Source organism: Dendropsophus ebraccatus, chromosome 9, assembly GCF_027789765.1.
Source record: "Dendropsophus ebraccatus isolate aDenEbr1 chromosome 9, aDenEbr1.pat, whole genome shotgun sequence".
Taxonomy (NCBI): domain Eukaryota; kingdom Metazoa; phylum Chordata; class Amphibia; order Anura; family Hylidae; genus Dendropsophus; species Dendropsophus ebraccatus.
The window spans coordinates 55,817,957-55,836,624 of NC_091462.1; the positions used below are offsets into that span (position 1 = coordinate 55,817,957).

Genomic DNA, 18,668 nt, shown 5'->3' on the forward strand with positions numbered 1-18,668 from the left:
AAATACAATGAATACCAGTCTTGGTTATCAGAAGGTCAAATGGTGAAAATGTTTAATTCATTATAATTAAAGTAAATTGAAAATGTAGTTGTTGTTTTTTTTAACCAAGGGCATTTGTCCATATAGAATGTTTTGCCTTTTTATTGCCCTTGTTTTTTTACTTAGAATTAAAGTCTCTCTCTATAGATATTGAATCAAGAAGAATTATGGGGCATTTACCTATTAGATTCCCTGTACTGTACTTAGGAGTAAATTCTATAACATTTACAAGTTTCATTACTACTTATTTTCTGTACATTATTCAAATCTAAAAGTTTAACTATCTCATTGTAACAACATCACCTCCTACAAACAAAGACAATATTGTAACCAATAACCAATGCCTTTATTAATGAAATTCATAAAATACATGATACAAAAGTAGTTAAAAAGCCAATAGCCATACACATAGGAACAACCACCACACAGGATCAGTATATTTCAATGGTGTGTGAACAATGCCTAAATGTGTATTCGCCTCTTAACTTGTTGATAAACAGTGGGAGTCCCTCACCAATTCAAAGAATCAGAACACTCCTGAATGAATGGAGCACACCACATGTGGAGAGCCACCACACCAGCAATTTAACATTGAGTAAAACAGGCAGAAATTCTGAGCAGAACCCCGCAGACTCTGCTCGAAATCCCACCTGCCTCAGTGTCTCAATGTAATGTGTTGCGCGCCTCCGCTCTGCGCTCAATGAATTGACATGTCACATTGCATTGACAGACTGAGGCTACAACGTAGAACGGAGTCCGCAGCGAGGGTTCTGCTTGGAATTTCCACCTAGTTTACTCAGTGTAAACATACCCTTTATGTGCAAGATATAAGTAAAAAAAGATGTAGAGCCATGACTTATTATGTAGTTGTGACACAGAGACCTATCTGTAATAAATAGTTAATGAGGAGGTGTGCTAGCTGGTGGAATAACCACTTAAAATTCAAGAAAACTATGCAAAGTTCCAGTTCTATAAAAATACTAGTTTAAATCATGTTCACATTCACTTTGGTCTCAGCTATGTTCTTCACTTATCTCTGTTTGTTGCCACCTAGTGGATTGTTTAAAAATGGACTATATGTGAGGTACTGTATTCTCTGTAAGCAATTTCTTGGAGAAGTTGTTCTTCAAAACAATGAAATAAGTCTCTTCTAAGGTATCTCACTGTCAGCAGAATTACTGTCTGCAGAATTGTAGATTGTTTTAGTAATAGGAGAAAACCAATGTGGTTAACTACAGCTAATAAGAATGCAATAAATGATAAGAAACAAGCATTCAAACAAGAAGGTAGTGGAAAAGTATTGAGCATCTATAGACAGAAGAATAAAATGTGTTAAAAACAAATAAAAGAAGCAAAAAGAAGGATAGCCACAGAAAGTAAAACGAATCCCAAAATGTTCTTCACCTATATAAATAATAAAAGACTTAAAACTGAAAATGTTGGTCTCCTTAAAAATAATCTGGGTGTAATGGTGGAGGGGTAAAAGGAAAAGGCAAATCTACTAAATACATTCTTCTCTACTGTATTCACAGAGGAGAATCTCATGACAGATGACATGACTAGGAATAATGTAAATCCTCCCATAAATGCCTAACACAACAAGAAGTGGGGCGACGCCTTAAAAACATTAAAAAAGCATTAAAGTATTTGAGGGGTTTGTAAGAGATGCTATCCTGGAGTATTTTAATAAAAAATAATCTTATAACGCAGCACCAGCATGGTTTTATGAGGGATCGATCGAGGAGGTCGGTTATAGACTGACCTGGGGGAGGCTGTGGATGTGTATCTGGACTTTTCAAAGGCATTTTATATTGTGCCGCATGAAAGGTTGCTCAATAATAATGAGGATGCTGGGACTAAGGAAAAACATATGCAAATGGGTAAGTAACTGGTTGAGTGATGGAAAACAGAGGGTGGTCATTAATGGAACATATTCAGATTGAGTTTTAGTTACTAGTGCAAGTTACAGGGGTCAGTGTTGGGTCCACTTCTTTTTTAATATTTTTATTAATGATCTTATAGAGGGGCTACAGAGTAGAATCTCCATTTTTGCAGATGATACTAAACTGGGTAAAGTAATCAGCACAGAGGAGGATAATCATATTACAGAGGGATATAGAGAAGCTGGAGGCTTGGGCGGAAAAATGGCAAATGAAGTTTAATGTGGATGAATGTAAGGTTATGCATTTGGGCAGTAAAATAATAAGTACAGTTATGTGTTAAATAATAAAACACTGGGTAAAACTGCTTCTGAAAAAGACCTGGGGGTATTGGTGAACAATAAACTCAACTTTAGTGATCAGTGCCAGGCAGCAGCTGCCAAGGCTAATAAAATAATGGGATTTATCAAAAGAGGCATAGATGCTAAAGATGAGAACATAGCTTTGCCTCTTTATAAATCACTGGTCAGACCACATATGGAATACTGTGTACAGTTTTGGGCACCGGTATTTAAGAAGGACACAGCTGAACTGGAGCGGGTACAGAGGAGGGCGACAAAGGTCATCAAGGGAATGGGGGGGTTACAGTATCAGGACAGGTTATCAAGCTTGGGGTTATTTATGATAGAAAAAAACGTCTTGGGGCGATCTGATTTACAATGTACAAATATATGAATGGACAGTACAGAGATCTTTGTAGTGATCTTTTTACTCCTAGGTCTTTAACCGTGAAAAGGGGGCATCCTCTATGTCTAGAGGAAAGAAGATTTCAGATTCTTTACTGTACGAGCAGTGAGACTGTGGAACTATCTGCCACATGAGGTCGTCATGGCTGATTCATTAAATAAGTTCAAGGGAGGCCTGAATGCTTTTCTTGAAAAATATACAAGTTATGAGCATTAGATTTTCGGTGATACGTTGATCCAGGGATTATTCTGATTGCAATTGGAGTCGGGAAGGAATTTCTCCCTGTGATGGGGCAATTGTCATCTGCCTCATAGGGGTTTTTGCCTTCCCCTGGATTAACACAGTAGAGTTTTTCTAGGTTGAACCTGATGGACTCTTGTCATCTTTTGACCTTATTAACTATGTTGCTATGCTACTTTGTTCAAGGTTTAACAAAAAAAATCTGGAGTATGAAAATAAGATTTTTTTTTTAAAAAAACCTCATAATAACCTTTTTAATCCCCCTCCCCCCGACTTGTAACCTTTCCAGTCAACACAAGTCGCTTTGTACAGAAATGTAAACATTACCTAGATGGGGGTCAGTGGACTTTCTTTACTTATGTTACCTCATTTTCTTCTGTTAGTAGTATGTAAGCCTTTGAAGCTATCTATCTGAAAACAGTTGAATACGGCTATATAAAAAGGACCTACTTTTTCTCAGCTAGAAACAGTGCTGTATCTGTATATGAACTGAATATGTCAGAAAAACAATACTTGAGCCTATGAAAATGGGTGCCATGAAAAGAAAACCCTGGATAATGCCTTCAGCTATGTAAATTTATAAAAGCATAACAAATTACAATAATTTCCTTTAAATAACAAGTGGGAGAATTTATCAGTGCTTACACAAGAAAACTGCCAAAAATCAGTCAAATTTTTTTATGCCAGAAAACTGGTGCATAAGCCTTGATTAACCCCTTAACCCACAACTCTTCTTTCTACAAAGGTTAAATAAATAACTATTTAAGGGTATATTCACACGGGCGGGCTCAGCCGCAGCCACTGATTGGCCGGGCGGGAGAGCAGGACGCCGGACCCGTGCAGCAAGGACAGGTAAAGTATGCTTACAGCGGGGGAGCAGAAGGGGTTAAGGGCGGTATAATTACATACTCGCTGCGGTCGTTTAGACCGCAGCAAGTATGTAGTGTATGGGAACTGCCAGGACCTGCCGGGCTCGCAGCGAGAATCTCGCTGCGAGCCCGTTCGTGTGAATATACCCTAAGGCAGAACTATAGCAATCTATCAGAGCTCAGCTTTAATTCCTTAAATTGCTTTGGTAAAATAAAAAGCTGTGCTGTGATAGATTGCAATGGGTAAACACAGACAGTTTTTCATGTAGACAGTTTTTATTTACCCCCTCCAGTGTTCCAAAGATGGTTTGTAACTACACTAAAAAAGTGTGTGTTGTGCTGCCAAATCTGTTGCATAACAACATTTCTTTATACTTGAGGAAACCTCTGCCAAGTTTATGACAAATGAAGATTAAGCAACCTAAACTGTTTTCATAAAGTGGTGAGAATTATAGGGAATGTCCCGGGTCAGATGAATGGTAAACATTCTTCTACTTTTGGTTTTGTATAAAACAGTTTGTTTACTATTCTGTTTCCTCTTTAATGGTGTAAAAAACATTTACGATGTTCAGGAAAAAAAAATAAATAAATTTTAATCTGAAACCCTTAACCATTAAAAACTCTTGACAAAATGAAAAATAGTTTTTTTTTTAAAAGAATGTACACCCCAAGGAAAAAAGATTTAAAAAAAATCAAGGAAATAATATTAAAGCAGACTTGGTCTTTACTGTCAATCTCTTATGTAACATTGTTTCATATTACATGAATGCTAATTTACAGTATTTTCCTCTTATACCATTGCTATAACTATGGAAATAGCTAGTGGCTATCATCCAGGAGCACACCGAGACACGCTCCTGCAGCTGATAATCAGCCTATGTAAAAAGGGGATCGATCAGCCAAAGACCAGGCAAACGTCCGATTATCCGCTGATCGCATATTTATCGGACGCACATCTCCCTGTCTAAATAGAGGTATGTGTAGCCGAGGAACATAAGAGAAACTGATAGCACAGACATGTATTAGTGCTGTTAGTTTTCAGATCACAAGCAGCAGTCTATACTTACCAGCCACACTGCTCCTGATCCGGCAGCTGGTTCTCGCCCCCCTGGCCACTGCTGTATCTTCAGGCTGCTGCCTCGTTTGGCTGTCAATGCATGAAAAAAGGGCGAGGACCAGAGAGCCAGATGCTGGATCTAGGCTTCTAGGTATAGGCTGCTGCTTGTGATCTGGAAACTATAAGGCTGATGATATAAATATATATATATGTGTGTGTACACAATGTATATTATAATATATATCTCTGCTGTCAGCTTCCAGGGCTGCATGAGCGATACAAGGATCACTTATGTAGCCCATCTGCTCAGTTTCTTGTGCCGTGTAAAGGCACTGCAAATGAGCCACTAGCCAAGCAATCTCTCTAAAAGGACCCTTACATAGTCAGTTTTCCTCCCTAGGATAGAACCAAATGAGACTCTATGCAGGACTTTAAAGGGGTACCCTGGATTTAAAAAAATGTTTTTCTATCAACTAGTGTCACAAAGTTTTACATATTTGTAAACTAATTCTATTGAAAAAAAAAAACTCCAGTCTTCAAATATTTATCAGCACATAAATAATAAACATAATAAAAAAAAATCTATACCACTCATTGGCCTCCCAGCATTTGCTCCTGCAGCATCAGGTCCCGGCTGAGAAGTGCCACTCAGCCAGTCAGTGACTGGGCCGAGACACCACTGAATTCACTAAATGGCTGAGAGGATACTTTCTACCAAGACGTGACGATGCAGGAAGCCAGGAGTATTTGAAGACCGGTGGCACAGGGATGGTTAAGTATAGATTCTTTATTACATTTCCCTCTCTCCCTGTCAGCACCAGACTTTTATATGGGGCCCAGAGTTCTCTTTTAACCCCTTAAGGTCAAAGCCAATTTTCGTTTTTGCACTTTTCCTTTTTCACTTTATGTTTAAAAGGCCATAGCACTTGCATTTTTTCACCTAGAGACCCATATGAGCCCTTATTTTTTTCGAAACCAATTGTAATTTGCAATGACAGGCATTATTTTTCCATAAAATATGCTGCGAAACTGGAAAAAAATAATTTGCGCTGTCAAATTGAAAAAAAAATTTGTTTGTTTTTTGTTTTGATTTCGGGGAGGTTTGCATTTACGCCATTCGCCCTATGGTATAACTGACTTATTATGCATATTCCTCAAGTCGTTACGATTGCAACGATATGTAACATGTATAACTTTTATATTATCTGATGGCCTGTAAAAAATTCAAACCATTAACAAATATATGTTCCTTAAAATCGCTCTATTCCCATGCTTATAGCGCTTTTATTCTTTGATCTATGGGGCTGTGTCAGGTGTCATTTTTTGCGCCATGACATGTACTTTCTATCGGTACCTTGATTGTGCAAATGCGACTTTTTGATCTCTTTTTATTACATTTTTTCTGGATTTGATGCGACCAAAAATGCGCAATTTTGCACTTTGGAATTTTTTGCGCTGACGTCATTTACCGTGCAAGATCGGGAATGTGATTAATTAATAGTTCGGGCAATTACGCGCGTGGCAATACCAAATATGTTTGTTCCTTTATTTATTTATATTTATAAAATGGGAAAAGGGGGGTGATTTGGACTTTTATTAGGGGAGGGGATTTTTTATTAATAAAATTTTTTTTTACTTTTTTTTTTTACTGTAACTAGAAGTCCCCCTGGGGGACTTGCATATACACAGAACTGATCTTTCATAGAGATCAATGCTGTGTATATACACAGCAAAGATCGATTACATCGGTCATAGATTGCTTTTGCCTGCTGCAGGCCACAGCAATCTATTGCCGAGGCGGGTTCAGCGTCATTGTCAGGTTTGACAGCTGCATTTAGAGGCTTAATTAGGACCCGCGCTGGCTAATAGAGGCACTGCTGGGCTGTACATATCAGCCGGGATCAGCGCCGTTCAGAGCGGGATCCCTGCGGGACCCGTCTCTGAACACCTCCCGCGGCACCATGACATATCAGATACGTCATGGGTCGCTAAGTGGTTAATAAATGTCCCCCACTGTGTTTTTCCATACTTGGTGCTGCCTCTAATCTAAAGCTATTCTGTGATACCTATCTATCAATCTATCAAAAATGGAAAATCTGGTGAACGAGGGTCACCTTTTAAAATCGATGAGTGTAGGAAGGCATGACTCGTAGATAGAAATGGGTACCTTTTGGGTCACATGTACATGGATATAAATGTGATATTGGTGTGTGTAAAAATATGGGCATGCAACAATATAATATCCTGCATGGAAGTCCCATAGAGTAAGAAAGAGTGGTACTCCAGTGTTACATTTTTATTTATTTTTTGTAAACATTTCTGCATATATATATATATATATATATATATATATATATATATATATATAATTTTATTGTGCATCATGTTTTTAAATTAATCATGACTAAATAGTTCTTTTTATATGAAGTATGCCCATGGTTCTATTTTGTGTGTAATATCTATAAAATATTCTGTACTGTTGCACTGAAAGGTGTGGTCCAACCATTGGTATCCTAAAATAAGCCAACCACAACCTTGCAATATTGAATATATACATTCAAATCAGTGTATGGGTACGTGCACACTACGGAATGGTGACAGAAAACCCCTTGCGGATTCTTTTGCTTGCACCGGCTTGTGGAGTCTGGTGGCCGCCATGTTAATTCTTTTGTTGGACGACTAAATCCGCCCATCCTATGGCACGGGAGGAGACGCGCACCGCCTCCAGAGTCCGCGAAAGGGTTCGTCAACATTCCATGGTGTGCACGTACCCTACTTCAGGAGCATTATAAAAATATGGCCATTTATATTTTTAAGAATGATGTCTTTAAAAAAAAATAAGAATTATTGATGGCCTTTTAAATTTGTCAAATATTTTTGTATCTGGCTTGTTTGAAAGCCAAGGCAGATGCTAGCGAGCAGGTAACTAATATAGCTTAGCCTGCTACATACAATGCTGTATGAATCCAGCATGCAGCACATCTCTATGAACAGTGCAGAGATTTCTGCTCTTTGGGCAGAATGCTCAGTCAAGAAATCATACATTGTTCACCTTCTGCAGGAGAACCATGAAAAAATTGCGAGTAAACTTTTTTTTTTCCTTTTTATTAGGAAGAAAATTTTATTTTAGTATAAAGCTGTCACTTTTGTTCATTTCATTTGATAAACAAGTTATATTTAAATTAAAGAGCCCATATTTGTGGAAATCTGCCTTTGCATTGACATATAATGCATATATGAATGGCTGGCTTTAGGGTTTTTATTAGAAGCCGAAATATATCATTAAGTGCATTACACATCTTTTACTCTCCAACATATTCCATGCTCCACCGATGACAATCACTTATGTTTATTGTCTATTTGGAGAATGCACGGAGAACAGCCACCCTAGAAGCAGTTTTTAATGCTTCCTCTGCAGTTTTTAAGTGCTTCAGTAATGATGCGAAGCAGAGGGAGAGAATATTGAAGCGCTATGATTTGTTAGACATGTCAGTAAAATCTATGTAGTTCATTCCGTGTCAGCAGTCACTTTACATTATTTTAACATTAGCAAGTCTTTGCACAGGTTGTGTTATATGTTCAGTATGTATCATTCTTATCACCTGTCATTTCACAAACCTGTCTCATGTTAATTGTCAATTTCGTTATGTAAATTGGGGTGTATTTATGCTATGGGTTTCTACCATTGTGTTTTTAAAATACCTTATACATTGTTCTTCATGTGCTTATCGCATTTTTTTTCCTTTTAACTAGTTTTATAAAAACAAGCATGCGTGTCATTGGGAAGACACACTGAGCACTAAGATCAGCAATAATTATAATGGGCTGCATATTCATAGTTATAGTGTCGAATTAACACAAAATGTGGAACCCCAGACTGGCAACTAATGATATGTTTTGGGCTCGCTGGAAGTTGTATTATGTTGCATATGTCACACTCTACACTCTGATTTTTTTTTCTTTTTTAGTGTAGATATTATTATTGAACAGGATAATGATGTTCACTAGAGATGAGCGAACCTCAAGCATGCTCGAGTCCATCTGAACCCGAACTTTCGGCATTTGATAAGCGGTGGCTGCTGAAGTTGGATAAAGCCCTAAGGCTAAGTGGAAAACATGGATATAGTCATTAGCTGTATCCATGTTTTCCAGACAACATTAGAGCTTTATCCAAGTTCAGCAGCCCCCGCTAATCAAATGCCGATCGTTCGGGTTCGGATGGACTCGAACCCGAACCCGGATCGCTCATCTCTAATGCTCACTAGATTCTCCCATTTTGGTGATAACTAGTGTTGAGAGGACCTGTCAAACTCTGAGTTTAGCAGGTCAGCATTTTATGGCTGAAGAAGTTTGATGCTGCCCTAGGGCTTCCAGGAAAACATGGATACAGCCTGTGACTATCCATATTTCCCAGGACTCCCACAGCAAATCAAATGGCTATGATTTTTTTTTGAATGTGAGGAGTTACAAACTTGCCAAAAAGGAGTTAAAGGAGTATTCTTGTATTTGCCTAATGTGTGAGAGAAAAATGTTGGCTTTAATGATTCTGTGCTATTCTCTTGCTGCTTCCTGACCCTAGTCCTTTCTGTTTATAAACCTTATACAATGATATGATGTAATAGGATAAGAAACAAGAAAAATGACACCCACCGTGATTGGCTGCCATCATGTGACATGAAATTACATGATTGTAGTTATTGTACAGACGTGTTTTCAGGGATTGCAAAGGATCATGGGCACAGCAATAGAACAGGCTAAAATATTTCAGTTTTTTTTGCTTTCACTGTTTAAACATAAAAAATATTTTATTTCTAAATCCTTAAAAACTCCTTAAAGTTCCTCAGCATGCAGACTGCAAACAAAATGTGCGCACTATTTGATGGTTCTTTAATCTTGGTAGCAGTTTGATGGGTGACCTCGTTATTATTTTCATGTAATGAGGAATCATTTATCTGGAATTACAGCAGTTTGCTGCCACAGGGTTGCTTGTAATCTGTCTGCTGTATCATCACTGAACGGGGCCCTGTTTATTGCAAACCAAATTGAATCGCACCATCATTATCTTTTACATTTAACTGACATGTTATTATAGAATCAACAGATGAGACTTGCTTTCTAATTGCCTGAAACCTATCCAAATTCTGCACTGTGCGCACTGGATAGAATAATAAAAGGTTATGTGAAAACATGTCTCAAGCCTGAATATGTATGCAGGATCAAATTAAAAACTGTCCTCTAATCTCTTGCTGTAAACTGAGAACAGGGGAAATTGTGGCAGCTGAGCATAATCTATCACTGTACTTTATTGTTTACATAAAAAGATGAACATTTCTGACTATGTGCTGGTTTTTATCATTTATCTTTAATTTATGAATAAATGTGAGTGAAAAATGAGGGTGACAAATGGGCATGTAACTTAATTTTTTAATTTGTGTTCTAACATCATGTATTAAAGCATTTTAAAATTGTATTTTTCTTTCTTCACACTAAGCGGTTGCGTATGTCTAGTTTTTATTTTTGTAATAAAGTCTGCTGTTATGCACAAACAAGCCTTATAATCTGCAGCCAAATTACAACACATAGCGCCAATACAAGTAAGGAAACAACAATGTTTCATCTTTATTGCAATTATTAATCAGAGCATAAAAACTGTTTCAAAACAGTCAATATAAACAACAGAAATGTTGGTAAGCTGGATCAAAGGTATGATGCCAAATACTGAGATAAATAGATTGACTATATAGACAGAAGTTTTGGAATACCTACAGGAGCTTTTAGGAAATCCCATTCTAAATCCATATTATTATGTACAATTGTCCAAAAAGTCTTTGTATGGTAAAGCATTAACATTTCCCTTCTTTGGAAGTAGACGGCCTAGGCCCAGTGTGATTTGTCATTTCAGTGGACAGGCATTTCCAGAGTCCAGTGGTGATGTGCTTTACATCACTTTGTATGATGCTTTGTTACTATGCTTGATGATGGAAGGCTTGCACGGAGCTGTCCACACTATAAAGCTCCTGATGTACAGCTTTTGTAAGAATTTTAATACCAGGTGAGTTTTGTAACTTTGCAGTCTTTTAGTTGGCAGAGTGTTTGTTTTATTTATGCACTATTCACCACAGCCCTTACCAACTTTGTTCTGTTACTTGATGTGTGCTGCTACTTTGTAACTTAACCCTCTCCCGCTGCTGCACTGTAAATTGACTTTGCTGTAGCCTATGCCTGTGGCTGCAGCGACGTTAATTTACGATACAGGATGACACAGGAACAGAAGCTGCACCTGTGTCATCCATGGCGGGTCCCGGCTATCAGTGATAGCCGGGGAACCGCCGCAACTGTCAGTGCTGGAGCCGTGGGCATTGAGATATCAATGACCCATGGTCATGAAAAGGTTAACAAATGTGGTTACTAGATCCTTCCACACTTCAAAAATTATACTGATAGTTGATCACAGAAATTATAGGAGGGAAGACATTTCATTAAATAAAATGGGAATGAATGAAACTTGAATTCAGTATTATGAAGTGTGTTTATTTGCATGTTATAAAATTTGCAAGGCACTTAGCATTTCGTTTGAGTGTTTATTGCACTTTTCCAACAAGGTTAACAAATCCTGCTGCATTTCACTTTACTTGCATTGTTATCTGCTTTTATGCAAACAATCAATCATAAAGTGCAAGATAATTTGTTGTACTTCCCTTTTGTTTTGACCCATCACATTTTCTTTTACAATCAATCTTCTGGGGTCTTTAGTAGAGATGAGCGAACTTGCCGAGGTTCTGGTTCATATGAACCTGAACTCTCGGCTTCTGACTGCCGCTGTCTGCCCGCTCCGTGGAGAGGGTGAATACAGCCGGAGGACCGCCTGAAAAACTGGGATACAGCCATAGCCATAGGCTGTGTCCCAGTTTTCCAGGCGGTCCTCCGGCTGTATCCACCCTCTCCACGGAGCGGGCAGACAGCGGTAGTCAGAAGCCGAGAGTTCAGGTTCATACAAACCCGAACCTCGGCAGGTTCGCTCATCTCTAGTCTTTAGGTGTAGGTTAACCGGGAGCCATTGGGAACCTTAGAACAGCATGTGTACAGCTTTTGGGACAGCTGCACACTAATCCTATCTTCACGTACATCCTTCTTAGGTGCACCAGGGAACCTACCCACTTGATTACTCTATAGCACTGTCAATCACACAGCTTTCTGCTAGTATATTAGATGGCGGCACTTATCCTGACAGCCAGGGCTGTGGAGTCGGTAAGCCGCAGCTCCGACTCCAACTCCGACTCCTGAATTTTATCAGTACCGACTCCCGACTCCGACTCCTGAAATTTATCAGGGCCGACTCCGACTCCCAACTCTGACTCCTGCTCCTTCATAAATAGCCAGTCATATACCAGGGGAGTTATCACACTGGCTCAGCAGCTTCTCCCTAATGTCCTACATTATCCTGGGGCAACTTCTGAGGGAATAAAGGAATACTGTATATAAAGCAGCTTCTCCTGTGTGTGCAGTGGATGCAGCCAGTCTCCAGCCTCCATGTCCTGAACTACTCATAACTTGACTAGATGGAGCAGGTGGTCTTTTCCTGCTGACAGTCTTCTATGTTTCTAACTATATATTTACCATACTTAAAGAAACACTGCTAACAATGCCAGATACCTGTAATATAGAGGTCAGCCATATTGATATAGAGAGGGGTCACACATAGTGATAACACCACACCGAGGGCAGAGGTTACTGCTACACTACTTGTGTCTTCTTCTCCTCCTCCTCCTCTATATTACACAGGAAATCTTCATATTACACTTCTGCTCATATACAGTCATCCAGCATCGAGGAAGAGAACAGCACAGATCTCCCCCCACACAATGGACTCTTCCAACTGCCAAAACAAAAAACTGCCAAATAGTGGCCGACAACTTTTCCCCGACCACCCTTATGTAATAGGGCCAGTGTCCTATTAATGATATATTCCCTGATCACCCTTATGTAATAGGGCCAGTGTCCTATTAGAATGTAGCTCATAATATATATTCATGGGCAAAACTTTAAAAATTCATATCAAAATTCAATTCTACATTTTTTTAAAGATTTTTTTTAAAGCTGTAGTCGGTACATTTTTTCCGACTCCAGCCAAAACTAGCTCCGACTCCGACTCCAGCCAAAACTAGCTCCGACTCCACAGCCCTGCTGACAGCTTGGTGTTTTCCCTGATTGTGTCACTACATGCTATGCTAAAAGGCTATATTACATGACACAATTTGGAAGATCTTTAGATCATTTAGTCTGTCTATTGAAGTTTGCGGCGGCCCGCCGCTGCTTTTGTTTTTCAAAGCGATGTGCAGCAGACAGTCGCTGACCACAAACAGCCAATATCATGCATGTCGGCTGATCATTGCCTTTCAGCATGCGCTATTACACGAAACAATTATTGCTCTGAATGGCTGGTATTTGGCCAAGCAAGGCTGATCATTGCTTTGTGTAATAGGGCCTAAGAAGCAAACTGCTTCCCAAGTCTTGTTTCCAACTCCATCGTAAACCACACAGGATTCTTAACCAGCCTGGCTAGAAGAATTACAAAGAACCTTAGACCTAGCCACAGTGACATCTGCTATTGCATGCTAACACACCAGTGGTAGGTTTGCCTTTGAAACATGAAAAAAGTTTTGAACTTGCAGGTTGTCAGCAAGTTGTATATAGAACAGTTATGTGACACACTTATAATTTATTTTTAATATATACAGATTCATTTTCACTTCATGATATCTTTATTATTTATGTGAAGACGAACAAACAAACTTTTTATGCAGTGATGCTGGATAGTCACCTGTCAACACTCAAGAAGCATTTAGCGTAATGAATTCACACTCTAACTTGGGGTGAGATTAAGACAAATAGATCTCTACCGATTTCTCAAAGTCTGTGATTAATACCTGCTTTTTATTCTTCTCACGCATTTGTTAATCAACTTGTCTCAAGCCGTGGCGCATTTCACTTGACAGTAATGGTAACAGTTACCTGAATGATTACTTTTTAACTTTGCCTTGTATTTGGAGTGTAAACTGTTTAGCATTCAATAATTTATTAGCCTTGGTATTCTGCTGTCTAAGACAAATGTTTTACCTTTTGATTAGATACCAGTGTAATCATAAAACAAACGGGTCATGTTTATTGGAAAAAAGTATGCATTTTTCTAGAAATATTACCTATTTTTAACACCAGGTGGTAAATAAAGGAAGTTCAACTTGGAAAAAAGTATATAGCAAGTATAGGAAATATTAACAAGAGACATTATACTTTGGTAATTTGGCCTGGTTGTGCCTTAACACATTATGTTTTCATGTGTAGGAGACTGACAGTATCCTGGGCATTGTGAATCCAACCAGCATCCATTAAAGTGAATCTACCCTAAATCAGCTTAAATAAGTTTTATGTACTCAAAGATAGGTGTTGCCATGCTGATTAAAATGGTGCAAGTGTTTCATTGATCTGCCACCCCCTTCCTGAGATATAGCCTTTTTTTGTTTTATGCAGATGAGCTGTACTGGTGGATTGAAGGCAGGCCCAGCGCTCCCAGTGCATCGATATCCCCCCCCCCCCCCCCCCCCCATTTGTGACGGGCTTCAATAGTTTTAAATTTGGTCCCAGCCTCGCCTAGCTAGATTTTGCACAATCACAGAAGGCACAGCAGGGTGGGTATTCTCAGCTTGTCACAGATGGAGAGGAGATATTGGTGCGCTGGACCTGCTGTCAGTGCATTAGACCAGCTAATTTGCATAAAATACACAAAGGCCATATCTCCTAAATGGGGCGGCAGATCAAACAGAGATTGTCATTGTTCAAGGGAATTTTTTGACTTAAATGAATGAATGGAAGAGTGAATAAGTAACAAACATAATATTATAGAAATACGTACCACTTTTGCAGTGGTTATTGCCAGGGTCATACTCTGATGATGTTGGGCCATAACAATTATAATTAGAAATGAAAAAAACAAAAACAAAACAGTATTGCGCAAAAAACAAACAAACAAAAAAAAAACATGCAAATAACGCCTCTTAGCCAAGTTTGGAAGAAAATTACTTTAACCTAAGTAGATTTATCTAAATATAAACTGTAGAGAGTACAGTGCAGAATCTGCTATATAATGTGTCAATTTCTTTAGCGGATTATCTGCATTGTTACAGATGTCATTGTACGCTGTTTCCAGGATTGTATCATTTTAGAAATCCATTCTATGTAAATATTGGTGTTAGGTATGGTTTATTAAATATTTCTACACACCAGATTATGTCTCAGTTAACAGTATCCCTGTCAATTAATTAGGAATGTGTGATCAGAAAGCGTTTATATGTACATAGGAGTTGACATGGTCTTTGCTTACTTGCATGTACACTTCTTACAAGATTGAAATTCTCCATAAGGCTGGCTTCAAACACAGTCTTTTAATGGCATATTTCTGGTCTCCAAAAAATGGCAACACTGTTCTTGTTATATAGATCACTGTTCTAATTCATTTCCTTTGAATCAGACAACATCAAATGTATAGCAAGTGCAGAACAATGTTAGAGTTAAACTCTTGATACAAGTTAAAAGGAATATCCCTTAGGGTACAAACCCACACACCGTATACGCAGCAGATACGCAACAAATACTCAGCAGATTTGATGGTGCAGATTTGATGCTGTGTTCAGTTATTTAGATCCAATCTGCTGCGTATTTGCTGCGTATTTGCTGCGTATCGCAGCAGTAAATACTCTGCGTAAATAGTGTGTGGGTTTATACCCTTAAGAGAAACTGACAGTATAACTCAAGAATATACCGCCAAAGTATAATGTGAACTCTTGACTGCTACAGAAAAAGACACTGACTAGGTGAAAAAGACTATGCGTAGGTCCCCTTTTATAGTAGAAAATAAATAAATCATCATTAGCTCATCACAGGTGTACAGAACAATATGCCCATAGCACAGACCAGAGAAGTACTTGAGAGCCAGCATCATCATTAAATACAATACTTTCAACTTTAGTTAAGAATCAGTAAAAGAAGTACAGTAACTTCCAGAATATAGCTAATATTATTTGAATGTGAATATAGGAGAAATTGGTTGTGTCAAGTGATCCGTTTCAGACCTAAATGGTTTTTACTTAAAGTCAAATGTCTACACATCTTATTCATGTTTGCCTTTTAGTGTTTCCTGTACTTTTGTGGATGCTTCAATAAAATCAAAAAGATTTTCTAGAATTAAATTGCTGGCTCTCAGGTACTCTTGTCTCTGTTATCTTTTCTTCTACACAACTCTACTCCCTACAAGTCACTTTATCAACTGGTGCTAGAAAACTCCTATTCATGTGAATGAGACAGAGGTGCTGTAAATACATGTAAGGTGGTGTCTTAGTCATACATATGACAGTGTTTCCGGAGTGGTGCTGTGAAAAAAAAGAGCCCTTTGTTAAAGGCAGTGGTGGATGACCCAACAGGGTCCCATTGATCAACATTGATGTCCCATCAATGCCTATAGTAAGAAAATCAAGTGAAAACATTTACATACTTTCTTATCTTCTGTTTGATAGTTTATTAAGTTGTTGAAACATTTGTTACCATTCGATTAGCTGTGTGTTTTTGCTATATTGTACAAATGGAGACAGAAGATTTTTTAAATTTAATCTTAAGATGATCTAGGAGACATCTAGCACAATTGCACCAGAATTCTGTCACAGTTTATGCAGACTAATAGTTGGTCTAAACTTAAAGGGGTAGTGCGGTGTTTAAAAATTATTCACTAAATAACACACATTACAAAGGTATACAACTTTGTAATGTATGTTATGTAAGTGAATGGCCCCCTTCCCCATGTCCCCCCACCCCCGGAAGTGTGGTGCAGTATACTCACCAGATTACTGTCGACCCCGGACGCCATCTTGGGTCGAACAACGTCTTCTTCAAGAGGCCGGCCGGACCGCTCCAGCCGTCCCTCATACCGGCCCCCCTCTACCCCTTCATCAGCTGCTCAGCCGCGATTTAGTGAATAATTTTTAATCGCCGCACTACCCCTTTAAGGCCCTATTACACGAAACAATTATTGGCAGCATTTGGTTATTAATAGTCTCGTGTAATAGAAGACAACCATCAGCCGGCATGAAAGATGTCGGCTTACTGTTGTCTGTCATTGTCTTTCAACATGTTTAAAGACAAACGACTAAAGCCCCTATTACACGGGGCCATCGGCGAGGAGCAAACAAGCTCTATCAGTGTTTAACATTTAACTATTACTTCTTATGGTTATAAACTTAGTGCATGTTCATAAACACATTTCATATAAAACTAGAAAGTGAAAATTGATGACCATGTTTTAGAATGACCATAGCAACGAAAAAGGACTTGGTTTAGACTGCTTGTGATTTCTTTTAATATTTAAGGAGTGTACTTGCTAGATGGGGTTTCAGTTACCATCTTCAATTAGAGATGAGCTGTGTATTCTCTTCCCAGTAGCATAGACACGTTTAGTTACGATAAGAATCAGATTTTACATTTACCTAATTATACATACAGTGAGACAGATACAGTATATTATCAGCAAATCTATGAATATTACATAATTTATCCTGCTTTTTTAATTGGAATTCTTTATGATAGTAGTTCTAATTGTATGGTTTTGAGGTGTGAACAGGTGCGTAGGAAATAAAGAGACAAAAGTGTAAATGACACCTCATGAATTTGAGAAATGTAATTTACTGCACTAAGTGACAAAAATGAAATAGATGCGTTAAATGATCTTCCAATCTTTCAACTACTACATTATCAGTTGACTTTTATTAAACCTATACATCTTTCATATATTTTAATTGGATCTTAACCCCTTAACGACATCGGGCGTACCCATACGCCCCCGTTGCCTGGGCTTTAACGCAAACGGGCGTATAGGTACGCCCGATGTTTCCCCGATCGCTGTGTGTTCACACACAGCGATCGCGGAAGATGGCCTGCTATAAATCATAGCAGGCCATCTTAGCTTCACGGCACGGGGGGTGGGCAACACCCCCCGTGCTTACGATCGCCGCTATAGGCTGATCAATTCAGATCAGCCAATAGCGGCGATTGGAACCTTTCCGGGTCATCGAAAAAAATGGCGGTCGGTGCTGTCCGAGGACTGCACCGACCGCCATTACTGTAAAAAGTAATGGTGGTCACCGTGCCACCAGCCCGATCGCCGTGAACGGCCGGCCGGCCGTTCACGGCGATCGGGCTGGTGGCACGGCGATCAGAGTCCCACAATATAGTAAATACCTGCCCTGGACCCCTCAGCTAGGTAGCCGAGGGGTCCAGAGCAGGTATTTGTACATTACTCACCTGTCCCGCGCTCCTGATCGGCGTCTTCCGGGTTCGCGGCGTCCTCGTCTTCGTTCGGGTCTTCGGCTTCCTCCGTGACGTCACGTTCGGCTTCTCTCGGCTATTTTCGGCTCCAGCGTCGGCTTCTTCCGTATTTTGCGCTCTGCTGCCCTCTAGCAGCTGATATGTGTAATACAGCTACAGGGAAGTTCAGAATATAGAAAAAGTTTTTTTTTTTTTTTTTTCAAATTTTTTTTTTTTATTTTCCACACCCTATCGCCGCTGAGTGTTGATCAGCATCGCACGAAAGTGCGCTGCTAATCAGCAACTCCTCCTTTTTGGCGTAGGGTGTTTTTTTTCTATATTCTACTGCCACGGTCTGCTTATAAGTGACGCACATAAGTGCGGCATTTATCAGCAACTCCTTTGTTGGCGTAGGTTGTTTTTTTATACTTACTGTAAAAAAACACGTAAAAAAACACTACATTACACCACACTACATTGAATAAAGTT

The 18,668-nt window shown here is 39.0% G+C and overlaps 1 protein-coding gene across 6 annotated transcripts in view; it reads left to right on the forward strand.

The window, feature by feature from the left end:
• PARD3B (par-3 family cell polarity regulator beta) overlaps window positions 1-18,668 on the forward strand; it is a 926,479-nt gene that overhangs the window by 53,756 nt on the left and 854,055 nt on the right. The gene's annotated exons all lie outside the window — the stretch shown is intronic.